Source organism: Mesoplodon bidens (genome assembly GCF_964165515.1).
Source record: "Mesoplodon bidens genome assembly, chromosome: 9".
In the NCBI taxonomy this organism is placed as follows: Eukaryota; Metazoa; Chordata; class Mammalia; order Artiodactyla; family Ziphiidae; genus Mesoplodon; species Mesoplodon bidens.
The window spans coordinates 95508665-95528777 of NC_138166.1; the positions used below are offsets into that span (position 1 = coordinate 95508665).

The following is a 20113-nucleotide window of genomic DNA, read 5'->3' on the forward strand; positions in this document are numbered from 1 at the left end:
CCTGGGCTTCATGCACTGATGTATTCTCCATTAAAAAAATAAATTTGAAGGCTTTCCCAGGCTAGTGCCTTGGTGAGACTCAGACTCCTTTTGTGAACCTGTATTAGAAATGCAAACTCCAAATCCCTCCCGACAGGGGTGGGACCTATCTAACCAGGGTGTTGCTGCTCGAGATGTGACATAAGACAGAAAAACAGGGTCATTATCAGAGCTAACACTTAAAGAAAACACCAAGTAAGCTCTGCTTATTTTTGCTTGGTCTTCAGATGTTACTCAGATGGCATGGTTATCTTCTCAGTTAAAAAAAAGGAAAATAGAAGGTGCTTTATCTATAGTTATACTCTCTGTTCAGTTCTCAATTTCAAGATCTGATCATTCATTTTTACTTCTAACATTTCCCTGTATTCTAAATAACTTCTGGTCTATATCCACTAGCTTCCCAATTCTTGGTCTTTCAACCTTACCTTAAACTCTGCCTGGTCTATGAAGTTTGCCCTAATTAGAGGAAGTTGAATTATAAATCGTTGATTCCCTTACTCCCACTAGTGAAGCATGAAATAGAGAGTTTTTTGGACTAAAAGAAGAAAAAAGTTAGTCCTATTTATTTTTGTCTCAATTAGTCTAACAGTCCTGGTGGAGAAGAAGAGGATAACTTGTAGAACGTCATATATTAGATGTGCTGTTTCCCACATCAAAAACTGTGCTATCTTGCTATTGCCTCTAATGCAAATTCCATGACCTTGTTTTCAAAGCCCTACTATGCACAGCACCCCCACTTTCCAGCCTTACCTCCTCCGCAGGACTCCTCAAAATGAAATCTTTGCTCTAACCAAACTGGTTTGCTCACTCTTTCCCAGACAGACCTTGGTGTTTTTTATCTCCTCACCTGGCTTACGTCATTCCCCCATGAGCCAAGAATAAACCTCTCTCTCTCTACTCCCTCATCTATCCAAGTTCTACCATTTTCTATGGCCATTTTAATTATTCCTTCCCCTTCAATTCCTTTGCAAACCACCCAGTTTTTTCCCCTTCATGGGGGAATTCTGTGAATCCCATGGGCTTTTAATTTCTATCTCATATTTGGCAATTAACCAAATGTTGCCTAATTGTACTTTTCCGTTGCTGGATTATGTTGCAATTTCTTTTTTGGTATTTATCTCTTATCTTTCCAAGTAATCCCCAGGTTATGGGGAAGGACCTCATATTAGACTCGGGGTGTGTCTCTTGCAGCACCTGGCATGGTGTATTGAACACAGTGGAGCTTGATACAAATGTGTTTACTGATTGATATTTCTTTCCAAGTCCTGCATTTTGTCCAGGGCACCATGATGCTCTCAACACTAGGAGGGAGATATGATGATAACTGTGGTGATGAAAGGAGTCGGGGTGAGCACAGTAGAGAGGTTCATTAAATGTGCTGTTTGACTGATTGACTAGATGGTGAAGTTGACATTTAGGACAGTGATGAAAGTGGTTGTGGGAATTATTCTGATGTTCACTCAGTCAACAAATATTTAACGTTTCTGGTTGGTGTAAACTGCTTTTGAATTTCGGTGGAAACAAGCAGAGTTACAAAGAAGATTCCAGAGCTTAAGTCATTATTTGTCGATACCTTCAAAAACAAAGAGTACATCTTTCACACACACATGTACTTGTGTGTATACAGTTGCACAAACACTTTATCCCTTAGTACAAGCTTCTTTGTTCTCAGGGGAAGCCCTCCTATTTCTGTTTCTGAGTTCTTCTGTATTTCTCTGTTTCTACAACTGAATTCCTACCCAGCATTCAGCTCAAGGCACCAGCAACACAACTACACTAGAGTCCACCAGGACACCCTAGTGTGTGTGACATCCACACAGGCAACATGATTCAGCACATGGTGCCCACAGCTGGGCAGGCACACGGTGCTTGCCGTCTCCACTACAAAATTAGCCATGCCCACAAGCCAAGAGACCACTGTCAGCCTCGGGCTGACTGCTACCATGTAGTGCAGGGGGTCACCCACCATATAATGGTCATAGGCCATTGCTATCAGCAGCGGGAACTTAGCCCCCTCCAGAGCCAGGGAGAAGAGCTGGGCCCCACACTGAGTAAAGGAGATGGTCGTCTTCTCCAGGAGGAAGTGCACCAGCATCTGGGGAACCCCACTGGAGGTGTAGCAGGTGTCCAATATGGAGAGGTTGCCGAGGAAGAAGTACATGGGCGGGTGGAGGCGGGTGTCCAGCCTGAGCAGGAGGATGATGAGCCCTTTGCCCAGCAGGATCAGCAGATAGGTGGCCCCAAACAGGACAGAGTTCAGCCTGGTTCTGCCTGTCCCTGGGGAGGCCCGTGAGGACAGACTCAGTCACCCAGGTCAGGGTATCCCTCCTCATGGAGCAGGTGGGTCAGGCTGCAGGAGGAAATGCTGGGTTAGAGAGGCCAGAATCAGAATCAGAATTCACAGTCTGGGTTTGAACAAAGGACTTTAAGTAGGACTGCAAGTACTTGCATTTTTCCTCCATTAGACTCTGAGCTTCTTGAAGTCAGGGACCTTTTCTGATTTTTCTTTTTATACAAAGATTTCTAACAAATGTTTCACAATAAAAACATTTTGTTGGGTAAATGAATAGAAAGAGTTTAAAGTAGTGTCTTGAGGATTATTATCTGATCCCAAGAGGTAGGACTTGTATTCTGAAACTCCCCCCTTGTCCTTATTACTCATGCTGGAGCAGGTGGTTTTCCTGCTTCTCCCATTATCCAGGCTGGGTCAGTGACAGAGAAAAAATCCCTCATTTGGTTCTCAGTGTGCTGATTAATCAGGCTTCATCCTAGGATGATAAGATCAAGGCATCATTGTAGAACATTATACCAACTATAATTGTGTCCCAGCTTCTTGTGATTTTGCTATTTCCTTGGTGAAATGCTGGCATTGTTTTGAATGCTAAACTAAGTGATTAATGTAAGATGAATGCACGCATCACTTACTTGCAATGACAACGTTTGGAAACTGACGGTGCCCAGTGATGAAGTCAGTAAGGGAGTGCCTCTGAAACCCTTGGAGCTGTTATGTGTAAATCCTTCTGTCATAGCAAAGACATGTTTGCCCTTGGAACACCTCCCTATTTACTTTGCTTGTCTTTAGCCTCTATCAAAGGATAAAGATGTCTTTTTTTTTTCCTTAGTAAAAAGGTACTAAGCAATTTTATAGTCTTTATTTCTCTATTAATAACAAGACCCTCTAGTCCCATTTCAATGTTCATCTTATGTGTCTTTACAACACGTCGGGAGAAGGTAGTGCTATTGGCTAGTATGAGAGTAAGTAGAGACCACAGAGACACATAGAAGAGTCTGACTGCTGGGAAAGCCCTTTTGGATGTCCATTAGGGAAAGTTTGAGAGGGAAGGAAAAAACTCCAGGTTAAAGGGTTTGCCTATGAAAATCCCACAGGACCCAAGGTGGAAACCAGAGCAGTGCTTTCCACACTGGCTACACGTTAGAATCACCTGGGGTGCTTTGAAAACTCCAGAAGCCCAGACCACACTCCAGAGTAATTAAATCAGAACCTCAGGAGGGTGAAACCCAGACATTAGTACGTTAGTAACTTTTAATATTTCCTGGTAACGAAAATGTAAAACTTTAATTACAAGCTTGAGAATCACTGCTTTAGAGGGAACTTTTAACCGTATTTTTGAAAACTTAAGACGTAGGATTTTTGAGAGAGGAATATGTTTAGAGATAAAACCAGTAGAGTTTGTGAGGAGGAAAAATCTTTGACCTAAACTTGTCATTCTTTGTTTGAAAAAGTTGAGGCCAAATCCCACTGAATAGTGAAAAAGTGATCCTGGATTTCTTGCCGTTTGTGTGCTGGGTCTCCCCTTAGCTTTAGCCTTCTGAGGTCTGGTCCAAAACAAATGTTTTAGAATATCTTAGATCCAGGGAAGAACTAGTTAGTATCAAATGAGACAATGTGTGAGAAAGCCCTTCATAACTTCAGAGCATTATCTAAATAGAGAAGATTTGTATTAAAGATGTGAGAGATGGGTCACAGAATCCAATGAAATGGAAATGAAAACAATTCAACCCAAGTCTTTCTAACAGGGTTTGAAGATAGGGCTGTGGTTGGATGCGGGTGAAGAGGGCAGAGCAGCTAGATGCTATCCTCTGTCTTTCCTAGCTAGCTGGAACTTACCAACTTTCTTCTTTCAGTCCTTTTGTGGCCGGAAGGTGTCACTGTAGAAAATGCCCAAAATAGAAACTGGCTTTGGCACAATACCCAGCTGAGTTTCTGAACCCTGCACCTGGGATGGGGGCCCCTGGCTTTCCACAGAGCCTATTTCTTTTGTCCGTGCAATAAGTAACCAGGCTATAGTCCCCGAATGTGGCTAATGAGTGCCAAAAACGGCAACTGAAATTCTCACCATTGAAGAGAATAAAATGCAAAGTGAGAGTCACAGAAAAGAATGTAGGCTGGAAGGAAATTCTAGGATCACCATTTCAACCTCATCATTTTACAAATGAGGAAACTGAGACTCAGAAAGCAGAAGTGGTTTGCTCAAGATCATTCTGCCAGTTGGAAGCAAAGCTGGAACTGAATCTGAAATCTGAGGACCACAATCCCCATGTTCTTCTTGCTACCTCACATCATGTTACCACTTGGAGCACGAAGAGTGTATCACAGCGGCTGGTGGGGAGCAGCATCCCCGCAGAATGAAAAGTAGCACAGGTGTGATTTATGGGGGGAGGGGAATGTCAGAAAAGGTGTGGTGTTTGGATCCCGCTCCTGGGGAGCCAGGTGGAAACTTTGAACTGCCACAATGTAATGCAGGGAAACAGGCTGAAGAGTAGTTTGGACAGATCAGTGGTCCAGTTCGTCAAGTACCAGCTGACCTCTTTCCATTTTATCTGTAAAACGGAAACATCCACCCCCTGGTGTAATGGGGGGATAGAGCCCACATACCTTGACTCTTAACTTATTCTGAAGGCAGGAGGTGGAACTGGAAAACCCCCTCCACTAAGCCCAGCTCTTTCACTCCCCTTTTCTGATTTCTAGCAAACAAACTGCTTGAAGGGTAGAGAGGGTATTTTTTCTTTTTATTGTGCCCTTTCTAGTTCTAACAGAGACTGGCATATAGAGCTGGTGGACTGAATGAACGAGTGAACATCATATCGAGGAGTGGTTTCTTTAAAATTCATCCTCTCATCTAGGAGCTCAGTGTAGAACCTTATTACTGATGTTTTCACAGTCTGCTCTGTGATACCGGCTCAAGAATGACTCTATCAGAAGGGTCTTTTGAGGGACCAAACAGTTGTTTCCTCCTGATTAGTAAGTGCCCTTTAAATACATTGAGTCTCTCTTTAAAGAGGCAAGGGCCAAGAAAAATTTCTAAATTTTAAAGTCAAACAATGGGATAAGTAGGAAAATATTTTGGACATTTCCCCCCTCTTTTCTAACCTACAACCTAATGAACTGATGTCTTCTTTGGATAAACTAGATGTATGCGCTACTGCTGCAGACAATACAATCTAAATTTTATTTTATATATAAAAGATATGTTTTAATTATTAGGATTAGAAGGTGTCAATAGATTATTGTCCCAACTACGTCATAATTTAATGAAGGATTATAGCTCAACAAGTATAGAACCAACATCAGTTGACCCCTTCCAACTTTTAACTGGTTTTATCAAACCTCATACACAAAGTTTGTTCATTCAGCTACTTGATGAGCATTTCTGTAGCCAGTTTATGTTAGAAGGTGTACTAGAATACCACACTCCTCAAAGCTGGATGTTCCATAGACATGTGATGAGGGTAAAGGAAAAGACATCAAAGTATAAGCACTGTCGGTTTGTTCTCTCTCACTAAGGAGGAAGAACTCCTGAGGTTTCTTTGCTGTAGAAATCACAGACACTGGGTAAAGGGCGGGCAAATGCCTAAGTGTGGAGGCTTTGGTTGGGGGAGAGAACTCTGAGAAGGAATAGAGAAAGGAAAAGGTAATCTGTTGATTTGAGGGGAGAAATTAATAGTCTAAAAATGAGAAGTCTAAAAATGAGAGTTAAAATATGTTTCTCAGGGGATGGAGCTGAGTGCCTCAGATGGGAGTTGGAGCAGTAGGGGAAAGGACCAGGGAGGGGATTAAGAGAAGGATGGAGGCTGGTGGTCATGGTCCTAGGGGGAGAGGGAGGCAGGAAGGCGCTGAGGGAGTGAGTGGAAGGTCTTCAATAAAATTAAAAACAAAAGTTTTGCTGGGGGCTTCCCTGGTGGCACAGTGGTTGAGAGTCTGCCTGCCGATGCAGGGGACGCGGGTTCGTGCCCCGGTCCGGGAGGATCCCACATGCCGCGGAGCGGTTGGGCTGGTGAGCCATGGCTGCTGAGGCTGTGCGTCCGGAGCCTGTGCTCCACAACGGGAGAGGCCACAACAGTGAGAGGCCCGCGTACCGCAAAAAAAAAAAAAAAAAAAAAAAGTTTTGCTGGACATTTCTCCAAAGAAGATATACAGATGGCCAACACACACATGAAAAGGTGCTCCACCTCATTAGTCATTAGGGACGTGCAAATTAAAAACACAATAACATACCACTTCCTACCCACTGGGATGGCTACAATCAAAGAATCAGAACGTAAGTGTTGTCGAGGAAGTAGAGAAATTGGAGCCCTCATTCATTGCTAGTGGGAATGTAAAACAGTTCAGCCATGGTGGAGAACAATTTGGCATTTCCTTAAAAAGTTAGACGTAGAGTTACCGTATGACCGAGCAGTTCCACTCCAGGGTATGTACCCAAAAGAATTAAAGACAGGTTTTCAAACAAAAACTTGTACATGAAAGTTTATAGCAGTACTATTCACAATAGCGCAAAGTTGGAAACAACCCAAATATCCATCACCTGATGAATGGATCGACAAAATGTGGTTATTTCCCTACAGGGGAACATTATTCAGCCATAAAAAGGAATGAAGCCCTGCTACATGCAACAATATGGATAGACCTCAAAAACATTATGCTAAATGAAAGAAGCCAGACACAAAAGATCACATATCGTACGATTCCATTTATATGAAATACCCAGAACAGGCAAATCCATAAAGACAGAATGCAGACTAGTGGCTCTAAGGGCCTGGGAGGGGGGATGAATGGGGAGTGAGTGCTTAAAGGGTATGAGGTGCGCTTCGGGGGTGATGAAAATGTTATGGAACTAGATAGGCATGAAGTTCCGCAACATTGTGAATATACTAAGTGCCACTGAATTGCACATAGTAAATGTTTAAAATCGTGAATTGTATGTGATGTGAATTTACCTCAATTTAAAAAAAAGTTTTGCTAGGAGTTTTCAAAGATACTTCATTTTCTCCTCCTCACCCTTTTGACATTTTCTCAACAGACTGATTAAGTTTGAATTGTTCTCAATTTATATTTTGTATATTTGCTTGTGGGTAAGACAAACCAGAAATCTGTAATATTTAGGTAAGAGATGCTTCATTCTGATTTTTAAAAGTTGTTTTAAACATTTTTCTGGATAAAATATCATTGCCTCACTTTACGTTCTACGAGGTTTAGAGTTCAATCATTAACTGTGGGTTAGACGAGTAGAGTGGAATGATCACTAACAGGGAGTTGTAATTCTTTCTTCTTTAAGTAGCTTGGCTTATCTCTAAGGTACGTGGCACCATTCTTAGTTAAGCATGTGTTCTGAATACATCCTTCAGTTTTCATAAGAGCATATCCTTAGACCTGATTATGTAGAAAGATATTTGTTTGAGGTTATGAACATTTCACTTTTTGGCCAGCCACTTGCCACCCACTGCAAGTCTGAAAGGGAAATGAGCAGTGATATCCACGTGATTCACACTGTGTCCAGTCCTGCTCGTCAAGGATGTGGGGATTATTACTATGACTTTGGCTCCAAGTCCCCATGTGAATACCCCACCCTGCTGAGCTGAGCTGGACCACGTGTGATCACATGATGACCTTTGTACCTCTGGCCTAAGACCTGTTGGATCCCATGGGCACGGTGAATCTTGTAACTTACAGCTTGTCCCCTCTTTTTTTCACTGATTTCAGAAAAGCTTAGGCATATCGTTGTAGAATTTAGGAAATAGACTTTCTTGGCATAAATTTTGTGTACTGCTCAAGCTTCTGATGTAGTCTTCCTTTCTAATTCATATGCGCCAGTATATCTTTCTTTTTCCATTTAATTTTCTGTAGGCTGTATGTATTTCTAAGTTGTTGTAATTCACATTTTTTAAACTAAGTCAGGAACCAAAAATTGTGCCTAGAGATAAAATTCCATTTCTCTGTTATTTCAAAAGATAGTATGGATTGTGGCCTCTCTCACCTGCTTGCTTACACACACGTGCACACCCATGCCCACACATGCACATGCACACGATATGCGGAGGGCACGCTCCAGTGCCCACCGTCTTCAGAGTGAGGCCCTCTATGACAAGGTCACATTCGAATGTTTTGATTTAGAGTGCCTCATCAGAACCTGACTCAGAGCAGCCTTCATCTCCTTGCTCCTCAGACTGTAGATGAGCGGATTCAACATGGGGGTAAAAGAGCACCACCACCTTGTCCTGCTTGCCTGAGGCCGTGGAGCCAGGCTGCATGTAGGTAACCAGGGCCGGCCCGTAAGACATGGAGACCACAGTGAAGTGGGAGGCGCAGGTCCCAAAGGCTTTGCGGTGGCCCCCGTGGAGCGGATCCACAGGATGGTGGCCACAATGTGGGTATAGGACAATGCGACCAGGCAGCAGGGCACCAGCAGCACCACCACGCTGGAGGCCACTGTGACCACCTGGTTGAGGGTGATGTCCACGCAGGCCAACCTGATGAGTGCCAGTGTCTCACAGGCCACGTGGTTCAGCATGTGGTGCCCACAGGTGGGCAGATGCACTGTGACCGCAGTCTCCACTGAAGCATTAGCCAGACCCACGAGCCAGGAGACCACTGCCAGCCCTGTGCAGAGGCTTGGCCGCATCACTGCCACGTAGAGCAGGGGGTTGCAGACGGCCACATAGCGATCATAGGCTATTGCTGCCAGCAGCAGGAACTCAGGGCCAGGGAGAAGAGCTGGGCTCCACACTGGGTGAAGGAGATGGTCTTCTTCTCCAGGAGGAAGTGCACCAGCATCTGGGAACCCCACAGTGGAGAGGTTGCCGAGGAGGAAGTACATGGGAAGGTGGAGGCGGGCTTCCAGCTCTGTCAGGAGGATGATGAGTCCGTTGCCCAGTAGAGTCAGCAGATAGGCGGCCCCAAACAGGACAGAGAGCCCAGCCTGCGTCTGCCTGTCACTGGAGAGGCCCATGAGGACAAACTCACCCAGGTCCCGTTGTCCCTCCTCATGGAGCAGGTGGGTCAGGCTGTCAGGGGAGGAGCAGAGGCAGGGAGGGGCAAGTAAAGGTCTCACTTGAGGAGTCTGGGAGTAAGTTGTGGGCCAGGACTGGAGCACCTCCCCTCAGGTTCCTTAACCTAGGTGCTTAGGAGAGAATGCAATGAAGATGGTGGGGAAAAGGACATTTGAGTTCTCACACTAGACTCAAGGATGAAGTCCCTGTTCTGGTCATCCTTTTACATCTAGGATCCAGCAGTTACAATTATATAGGATATAAGCTATTGGTATAGAAGGAAAGATAGAGGGAAAAAGTGGTGGAGAAAAGGGAGAAAGAATGATAGGAAAGAAAAAAGGAAGGTAAAAGAGGAAAACTAAGGAAGGAAGGTAGGAAAACAAGAAAAGGAGGGAAGTGAGGTAGAAGACAGGGAAGAAAGGAAGGAGTCTCCACTGTGGGGTGGCTGTGGGAAGAGTATTACAAGCAGGTACTTGAGACCAAGAGGAGCGCCTAGGGGTCCATCCCTAAAAGACTGAATTCATTTGCTCTGTATGTTTCTTCTGGGGTCCAGGTCTGGGTCACTGCCTAGAAAGGAGTCTTCTCACATCATTCTCGTGCCCATCAGTCTGGACGAAGTTTAAATACTTGAAATCAGTATAGGTTAAGCCCCTGCTGTGTGCCAGGGACTGTGCTAGACATCAGACACCTGTCTGTGGACCAGAAACACAGAAGCACGAGTCTTGCTCCTTGGTTCTTACAATTTAGTCAGGGACATAGAGATTAAATTAATGATTACAAAAATTAATTAAGTATAATTGTGCTAAGTGCTATGAAAGAGAAGAACAAGGTTACTAGTTGTTTAATTAAATTTGCAGTTGTAATTAAATTATGACTGCAGTTATGCCTTATTTCTCAATAATATGCAATTTATATACTAAGTTACAGGCATTTATTTAGTTGTTTAAATAAATGATAAAAAATAATATGAGAGCATCTGGAAACCAATGATACTTCCATGTCACTACTGAGTATGAAGTGACTGACACCCACTGATTCTTTTCAGGGGGAGTGAATTCTTTCTTAGCTAAGTTTGCACTGGGTCATTTTCCTTCCAACATGTTGACCAGTCTTCTATAAACATAGAATTAAACGCCATCAGTTTTTCTTAATAGAAATGTACTATCAAGGTATATTTCCTGCTCTTAAAATATGAATAATTAGTACATTAATTAATTCAATTATTTAAAAATATTTATTGAGCATATGAGGTACTATGCTTTCAACTAACCTCTAGGAAATACTGCCTTTCCATGTTAGGAATTTGTTTTAGAAAATCAGCAGTGCCACAGAATCAAGAAATTAAAAAAAAATTGGGTCTTGGTAAAATCTATGAGAATCAAATGAGACAGTGTAACAAAGGACAAATGCAATATATCCGCGTTAAGCAAACCAGAGTGGAGCCACATAATCACATACAACAGAATTGAGAAGCCTAATCCAATTCAGATCCTTTCTAGCTGGGAAGGGGGTCTGGGTGCTGATTGGTGGAGGGGGAGAGCAGAGAACCTGGATGGATCAGGCATCTCTTGCCTTCCCCTCAGCCCTGGTCCTGCAGTGGCCAGCAGGTGTCACTGTAGAAACTGCTAAGAATAGAAACTGGCTTTAGATTCTCAGGATGGGAGACAAGGTTCTGGGGCCTGAGTGCAGTAGTTGGTGGCTGGGATTCTGAGCGCTGCCCCAGGGAGCCTGTGGCTACCCACAGAACCTTGTCCTTCCAACGGCAGAGAAAGCAATTCAGCTCTGATCTACTGCAATCCGGAGGCTGCGGCAGCATGCAGAATGCTCAGCTTTAGAGTTGCTGTCATGACTCCAGATTCCCTTCAGAAGGGCCCTGTTACTATATAAGAAAAATTTAAAAAATGTTAGACATGAAAGGAATCATAGAGATCATCTATTTTATCCATTTAATTCTACAGACAAGAAAACCAAGGAACAGGGGTAAGGTGACTGACCCAGGTGTCAGATCTACCTGGGAACCAACCTGGAGCCAGGTTTAAGGCTGTGCTGCACATTCTCAGTTCTCACTGAACCTGTTTGTGAGGGACGGGAAGGGGTTCTAAAAGGGTATGGTCTAGGAAGGGAGGCACCTAAAGAATCTTAGATGGGAGGCCCAGGACACCTATCTTACCGTGCAGAGAAATGCTGTGTGGTGAGTGGGAAAATCTTTGAATGAGAAGTCAAGGGACCTAAGTTCTTGTCTGCCTCTTCCATTAGCCTGCCATGTGCCCTGGGCAAGTTACTTGTCCTCTCTGAGCCTCCGTTTCTCCATTTGAAATGTGGGAATAATAATAATGCCTAGCTTACAATATTTTGAGTAAGATCAGATGAAGAAATGAATATGGATGGGCTTTGTAAAGTACTAAGTAAACACAAGTGGCTATTGTTATACTCAACAGGTGAGGTCAATTTGCGTGGTGATAGGGGGACAAGAAACAATATGAATTTGTGCTATAAAGCCCAGAAATTTAACAGAATGTGAGCCATAAAGCCCCTCTGCAATACATCTTATTGCCTAAATCACTTAATTAAAAAGACCCTGTTAATCAGTACTATATAATAATCTATATGGGAAAAGAATCTGAAAAAGAATAGGTATATGTCTATGTTTAACTAAATCACTTTGCTGTACACCTGAAACTAACACAACGTTGTAAATCAACTATACTCCAATATAAAATAAAAATTAAAAAATAAAGAAATAAAAAGACCCTGTTTAAATAAAGTGAAGAATAAGGTAGAGTCTGTCTATACCAGGTGGGTAGTACCGTGCTCTACACACAGTATAAGTGCAATATATTTATTTCCAATAAAAATTTGATGCTGTTTTTAGATGATAAAAACATTGATTTTTATTAATAGATGGCCTTGTTCTCAGTTTTGGGGGATAATTAGATAATTTCTTTCCATTTAGCTTGACTTAGTAAACATTCACTGAGCACTGAGTAGAACCCGGTCCAGTGGCAAGTGCTGGGGTGAGAAGGATCAATACAGTCTGGTCTCCATCTCTAGCAACTCGGCCTGGCAGGAGGATGGAGAGGATGAGTTATCATGATCTTATCGGAGTTTTCAGAGGAAGCTTGAGTATCAAGTCTGGTAACAGGAGACATAGAGTCGGACTGTGTAAATAGCCCGGAAGTTATGTAGAAATGCTAAAGTAGAAGCAAAGAAACAAGTGCATTTGCGTCTTGAAAAAGTAGATGTGGTTTACAGTGTATGTAGATTGGTGGTAAGGAGGCATGGTTTTCAACCTGTATCAGTAAACCATCTAGGTATGGTTGTAGGTCACTACCTTTCTGAGCCATAGTTTCTTCATCTGCAGAATGAATAAGTTAGGTAAACACTAAGATTTCTACCAGCTCTAAAGATCTGCAATAAGTGAATATACATAAGCTGAGGTTTAAAGCAGTATAAAAAGAGGAGAAAAAATCTTTAGTCTTTGATTACTCTACGTATGCCTAGCTAGTGGGACTGTAGGAAATAAGATATGGGTTTCTGGGGTTGGGGGTCAAAGCATTCATATCACACATAACTGTTTGGGGAAGTGCCAGTGAGTGAGACCAGGTTGGCTTGCAAACCAGAGGCTAAGGAAATAGGGACGGCACCATACAAATAGAAATGGGAAAACTACTTGGGTCAAGGCTGAAAGACCTGTAGGCTTTTGACACATGAAATTCTTTCCAAAATTGGACCCAGATATTTCTTACATAGTGTGGTAATCCGTAACAACACTAGATCAGGGACCAAACCTGAGAAAAGGAGGGGTCCATGTCTATCTTCCATCCTTATACCAATCCCACCTTCTCCATTCCTCTTTTTATCTCCAGTATAATGCAAATGCCTCGAAGCTAAGAAAAGAGACTTATCTCTTTTGATCACCACTCTTTCAGCTCTTTGAATGTATGTTTGTATATACTAAGCACTTCAGTTTATACTGTTGATTGGATGAGTGACCAAGACCGAGGACTTCATTGAGTGGGAAGAATCAAAGCGCCTCCAACTGCAACCAGTGAGAAAAACCAAGTAGAGGATCCTAGGACAGTCCTGGCTGCTTCCAGGGGTGTTTGGGCTCTATTGTCTCACCCTCCTCCTATTGTTCCCTGTGGGGAGGACTCGCCGAGGCTGAGTCCTCACCTTATGCACAGAACTCACTTTGGATGGGGAGGCAGCACATCTTTCAGGAAGTCCTTGAAGCAGTGGTCCATCCTCTTCTTGGGGATGGAGGTCTACTTTGTCAGTCTTAGCTGATAACTTTCCAGAACCTAAGAATCCCCAGAGAGCAATTACTTGCTCTTGCTGGGTTTCTTTACTGATTCTCCCCCAAGCTTCTTCTTAGCGACCACAGCTCCCTACTCTTCTAAGTTCCCAGTGGGATAAACATTTTGAAAATGTTTTATCTCAACTTTTCATTGTCTTTCTAGTTCTCAGAGTAATGAGCCCTTCCCTGACTTTTTTTTGAGTCTTTCACTGCTTTTCAAGGCTATGGCATTATTGGAGACTTCTGACAGGAGTCAGGAGACAAGAATATTTACACCTCTGACCTGATGGGAAGGCACTGAGATTAATTGGGAAGGAGAAGTGGAACTAAAATCCAAGTTTGACCTCCTTTCTAAGAGAAGATGAATGTGTCTTCTCCCCTCCTTCCACATGTCTAGTTTTAGCCACCAGGGAGTAGGGAGTAAAGTAGAAATTGCCAAGTAGAACCATCATGTTCATGTCCTGGAAGTCATCGAGAAGTCCCAAGTTCACAGTCATTAAAATATTCCCACAGGCTCCTTGGTGGTCTCCAATATCACATAGCCGTTGAGCTGTGTATTCTCACACCATCAGGAGTTTTTCAGGCTTTCCCTAAGCTTGATCTCCCAGTTCTTGATCATCTTCCATGAAAGTTTTAATCTCTTCACTGGAATTACTAGAAGGAGCAGAGAAAACAGTGGGTTGGGTTTCTATTTTGTTCCTATTTACTTGTCCGTTTCTGTAATAATAGAACACGGTTTTTGGTAAGATGGAAACAAATATACTGTTAGCAAGTAACCCATTAGAGTTTTTCTATAATAATTGGTCAGTATTAGCAAGATAAAATTTAGTTATCTTGAAGATTTGCCACTTTAATGACAACGGACTGGGGAACGGTAGTTTCACTTCATGCTCTTCCCTTTGTGCAGGACCTGTCATCTCAGGTTCACCTCTGTTCCTTCCACCATCCAGCTATGCCCAGGACCCAAAGGACCTGAAGCTCTCCCAACCTCAAGCATTGAAAACTGATGGGGCCCTTTGACAGAGTTGGAGCCAAAAGTTGAGGGGAGGGCAGAAATAAAAAGGAGTCTGAGGGTACCATGAGGGAGAAGAGAGAGAGAGATTGACACCTGAGAGGTGGGACTCCGGAAGTACATCAAAGGTAGACCTAGTATAAATTAATATAGGTGACTCAAGTGTAAAATAACTGCTGGGTACCATCTTCCAGACAACATAGTGTGTGGTCTTCTAATAAAAATATTTCCTTGCTGTTAAAACAAAAATTCATCTTTCCTACTTTTCCAAGCACTAAGGTTACAGATAATATGTAACTGGGTGAAAACAATAGGTTAGGAAATAGTAGGTACAGTACAATCGTACTGAAAAGAATATATACATACAGTTAGATATGCGTAAAGACAGAAACACAAAGAAAGAACTGAAAGGATAATCATAAAATGTCAATAGATTATCTCTGGTAATAAGTTTATAGGTATTTTTATTTTCTTTTTGAAAAATGTCTATAATAAACATTTTTCTAATATGAGCCCAAATTAAAATTTAAAAATTAATATTGATACAGATATGTCACATTGAGGTAGGGATGCTGGGAAATCAACTTGCTGGCTTAATGTCCCACACTACTGAATGGTCTTTCGAAAACATGGGTGAGTATTATGGGGTGGTGGAGGGAAGGTATAATTAAAATCCTGCCTCAGCAAAGTAGGTATGACTACAGGTTTTAAATCATTTATACCATGAAAGGTGAATCTGTAAATATTCTATGGTGGCAAACACTCTGGACTAGGGACAAGATAATTGGTGTTTGCTCGGGCTTTGGTGTAAATAGCTCTTTGCCTTTGGGCATGCCGTTTAATCTCCTTGGGTCTCAGTTTCCACACTTGTGAAACAGAGATTCAGTGAGACTCTAAGGATCCTGCAACTCTGGAAGTCTATGTTTTCCAGTGTGGACATTGCTATATTTTCCTAGATACTGACACCTGAGACAGGAGTTAGACCATCATGGGATCCAAAGAGTGGTCTTGAGGACATGGGGGTAATTATCTCCTTTGAGCGTGATTCATATGAGGACTTTCACTGACAGAACCAATATTTTATGTACTATTTGGATCACTAGCCCTTGGAGATAATTCACTTCCTGCAGTGTCTGTGCAGCCCCAGGCCTGCTGCTTCCCTGGGTCTTTCCTTTCATTCCTTTGAAATTGCTCCACGACTACTGCTTCCCCACCCCTTACTTCTCCCCACTGATATCTCCTTGCCACAAGACTTTCCTGTTACTAGGAATAGTTTAGTTCACTCCCAGTGAACTACTTTATCGGGTTCTTAGTTATGCACCTACCTCCCCTTTTAGTTCTTTCTACTTTTTTTTTTTTTCTTAACCAGGGATAGCTTTCCCACATGAAGTGTCAAGAGGCAGCTTCTAGGAAGCAGGTTACCTGGGCTGATGATCTCTACACTTGACAGCCGATTCAATAGCTTTGGCTACAACTCATCACATATTATCTCTGTCATGAGAGGGTCTGAATACTCCTCTGATTCCTACCTCTAACACACTAGGAAAATGTAAAATGATTTCTGTGATGTGGTCTTCTCTTTGTGCATAAGCAGCTTTGTGACTTGAGGGAAACCACTTAGGTGGTGCTGGTGGGAATGAGAAAGAAAGACTTGGCAACTAATATTTAACGAGTACTAAATGCTTTATAAGAATCATCTCCTTGAAATTTTATGTAATTTCCTTATTTTGTATTAATATCGGACAGGTTCAGTACAGCTCATTTCTAGAAAAGAAGTCTTTCCTTAATAGATTACTAACACACACAAGGAGCTCAGAGCAACCTTTACTTCAAGATCAACTTGCCTATGTGATGGTGAAACAACTTTAAATACTCTTCATGGATGTTATATGAAAATGTAGCTTATTTGTTTTCTATAGTGATCTTATCATCCTGAGTTTACATTCTGATGCTTGGTATGGAAAGAGGAAAAAAAGCAAACAATATAATACTGCCAATTAAAAATATCTTAGTTTCCTACAGTATAAACAGTATCTTTTGACCAAAAATAATCTTTCCAAGTAAATAGTTAATTAATTCAAAGTTCAACCTTTGATCAGAATGGTTTATTTCTTTCTTTTCTCATTGGTGGATTCTGGGTATAAGAGAAAACTGCTACTATGGGATAACGTGGAACTTGGGATGAGGTTGTAGAATCACTCTTGTTTCATGCTGGTCCTGGTGCTGGTCTCTGCAGTTGGGCAGTCACTCTTATCTGCGTGTGTACACATGGCAGGTTTCTGCTGAGACATGGTCAATCTGGATCTAGCCCATGGCAGCCAGTATTGAAGTCTGTGGCTGAGGGACACATGGGCAGTTTGTTGTCTTGGCTTTGTCACGGTTCAGTGGCAATCCTCTTGTTGAAATGGTTCCACTTCGGGGTTTCTGATGTGATTCTGACCCCCGTTTTCCACACACACACATCACCTCCAAGAACTGACCATGATTCCTTTTGGGGCCATGGCTTAGGAAGTCCACCTTGTAGTCCTTTTTCTCCACCAAGCTGATCCTGCCCTGGCAGGTTCTCTGGTAGAACTTTCAGCTGCCTTCTGTACCTCGCATTTGAAACGTGTAGGAGCTTGAGGCAGCCATCCCATGTTCTAGGAGCCAGGAACATGTCTCAGACCTATTTGGTGCCCTCTTCCACTGCTGTGCTGTGGCCTCCTGAGCTACAGTCTCCCTTGAGGTCTCCAAAGGGGGATCAGGTAAACATTCCTACCTTTGACGCTCTCCTCCCCCGATCGCTTCTCTATCCTTTAATCTCTGTGCTCCATATGTATCCCAACTCTGATCTAGCAATCAGCAGTCACTCTGTTCCATTCCATTCTTCCATGGATGCCATTGCCTGTGGGCGCTGTGGAACCATGTGGGTAGAGGAGGGATTGAAGGACTATACCTGGGCAACTCTGACTGTGGGATCAAGCAGCTACACGACAATCAGATTGTCATCACTAAGCATAAGACGTGAAATATTTTGCTAAAAGAGCCTGTTTGGTTCTTTGTGAGAGTCACTTCCAAGTTCCCCTAGCTTGGTATGGGCTCGACCCTAAAGGGGGACTTGGGTATGTGCCATGTCCTGGGGAGTGAGGAGAGGATATCAGTGTTCTGTCAAATTCGTAACAACTCCGTGAGGTAGGCACAGACTTGGCCAGAGCCGGACGGTTGGTAAAGAGCCGGCTGAGATGAAAATCATTATATGACTGGTTTCAAATCTTAGACTCTTTTTAAAAAAACTATTTTTTCTTTTAGGCCGTGCCACATGGCACGCGGGATCTTAGTTCCCCAACCAGGGATCGAACCTGTGCCCCATGCAGTGGAAGAGTGGAATCCTAACCACTGGACCGCCAGGGAATTCCCATTAAATTTTAGACTCTTTTCACTAGACCATGTTGCCACCACCATTATTCTTTTCTTTCTGAAATCAAAGGGTTGCAAATGGAAGAGTGTAAAAGTCTCTTCATGCCCTGATGTTCTGAACTTCACTCCATAGAGGTCAGCAGAAGGAGAAGCGGTTGGGATCTTTTCCGTGCCCCAGTTAAGCAAAACCATGCCTCTCACCCAAAAGGAGCAGGGAGAAGTTCTGGCCGGGTGTTTCCTGCTACTCTTAGATACAACTGTCTTCCTGGCCTTTAGATGAGGAAGCTGACTTGCTTTTTTCTCTGGAGTCTTCCTACCACCTTCACGTCTCTACATTTGCCTCAAGCTTGCCTTAACAAAACTGGCTATTTTTAGTACTGAAATGGGACTGTTTGGGGAACTGAAAGTGACTGTAAACTTTTATATTTTCTATGGGAACCAGGACATTATGCTACATGCTATGGATTTAGTCCAAGCATACCCCACAGTTTGTTTTTTTAAAAAGTACATTTATGTATGTATGTATGTATGTATGTATGTATGTATGTATGTATGTATGTATGGCTGTGTTGGGTCTTCGTTGTTGCGCATGGGCTTTCTCTAGTTGGGGCGAGCTGGGGCTACTCTTCGTTGCGGTGCATGGGCTTCTCATTGCGGTGGCTTCTCTTGTTGCAGAGCACGGGCTCTAGGCACACGGGCTCAGTAGTTGTGGCTCACAGGCTCTGGAGCGCAGGCTCAGTATTTGTGGCACACGGGCTTAGTTGCTCCGTGGCATGTGGGATCTTCCTGGACCAGGGCTCAAATCCATGTCCCCCGCATTGGCAGGCGGATTCTTTTTTTGTTTTTGTTTTTGTTTTTTTGCGGTACGCGGGCCTCTCACCGTTGTGGCTTCTCCCGTTGCAGAGCACAGGCTCCAGATGCGCAGACTCAGTGGCCATGGCTCACGGGCCCAGCTGCTCCACGGCATGTGGGATCTTCCTGGACCGGGGCACGAACCCGTGTCCCCTGCATCGGCAGGCGGACTCTCAACCACTGCGCCACCAGGAAAGCCCGGCAGGCGGATTCTTAACCACTGCGCCACCAGGGAAGCCCCACAGTTCGGTTTTGAGGGTGTGGGGGTGAGCAGGAACAAAGTTATTTTCTGCTTATACCCTGAGAATTCAGGATGTTCAGTGAGCCAGTTCCTCTTAGTTCCCAGAACACAATAGGTTTGAGATCTGCTGGTCTGGAGCCTGGGAATCTCATCCTGGCTCTGACCTTTTCCCAAGACTTTCAAGCCTTTTAAAAGTCTCAGATGGATTCTATGTAGCAGAGGTGTTTTTATCTACTTAGCAGATCATGATGTTGCTGGAAGAAGCAAAGCCTGGTGGTTAAGAGTATAGGCGCCTAACCCTGATTGCCAGCGTCAGAATCTTGGCTCCCTACCCTGTGCATTTATGACATTGGACAGGTTAAAGTCTCTTTTGCCTCAGTTTCTTCAAATGTAAAATGGGGAGAATGATAATATCTGTCTCGTGGCTCTTGTGAGGATTAAATGAGAGAATCCATGCAAAGCCCTTAGCACAGTGTCTAGTCTATGATGAACCCTCAACCAACGTTAGATATTTTTATGTTTAAAATACTTTCAACACTTTAGAAGAAAGGTGCTAGTCAAACCTATGCTACAAATAGAAACTATTCCCCCACCACCCCCCATACATTTATTTCCATCCTGTTGAGGCTTGTAAACTCAACATTTTCTTTTCTCTTTTGCAAAATACAAGCTGTTCCAACAGTTCTCTGCATCAGATCCAGAGTGTCTTATGCCGTCCTTGGGATTTTGTGAGAGATGTTTTGGAAGTACCTTTTAAGAAACTACACTGGTTGGAACTGATGCTCAAGCTTTGCTATAAGTGTAGAAAACTTCTGAGCTCCTGTCCTGTGGAGCTGGAGAGGGCAGCTGGAGGCGATCCAAAGGAGAGGATAGCTTCCAGCCCGAGAAGCCTTCTTCTGACCAAGAGGGGTGGGCACGGGGAAGATGAAGCCTGAAGGGAGGTCAAAGAGGAAAGTGAGTGCGGGGGCTGGGAATGATTATCCAAGAGCAG

The 20113-nt window shown here is 43.3% G+C and overlaps 1 pseudogene across 1 annotated transcript in view; it reads right to left on the bottom strand.

The window, feature by feature from the left end:
* Window positions 1-8414: 8414 nt before the first annotated feature.
* The window catches only part of LOC308622330, a 30260-nt pseudogene continuing 18561 nt past the window's right edge, over window positions 8415-20113 (bottom strand). Inside the window, exon 3 of the transcript in view lies at window positions 8415-9329. The product of the transcript in view is annotated as an uncharacterized misc_RNA (transcript). The remainder of the gene's footprint in view (window positions 9330-20113) is intronic.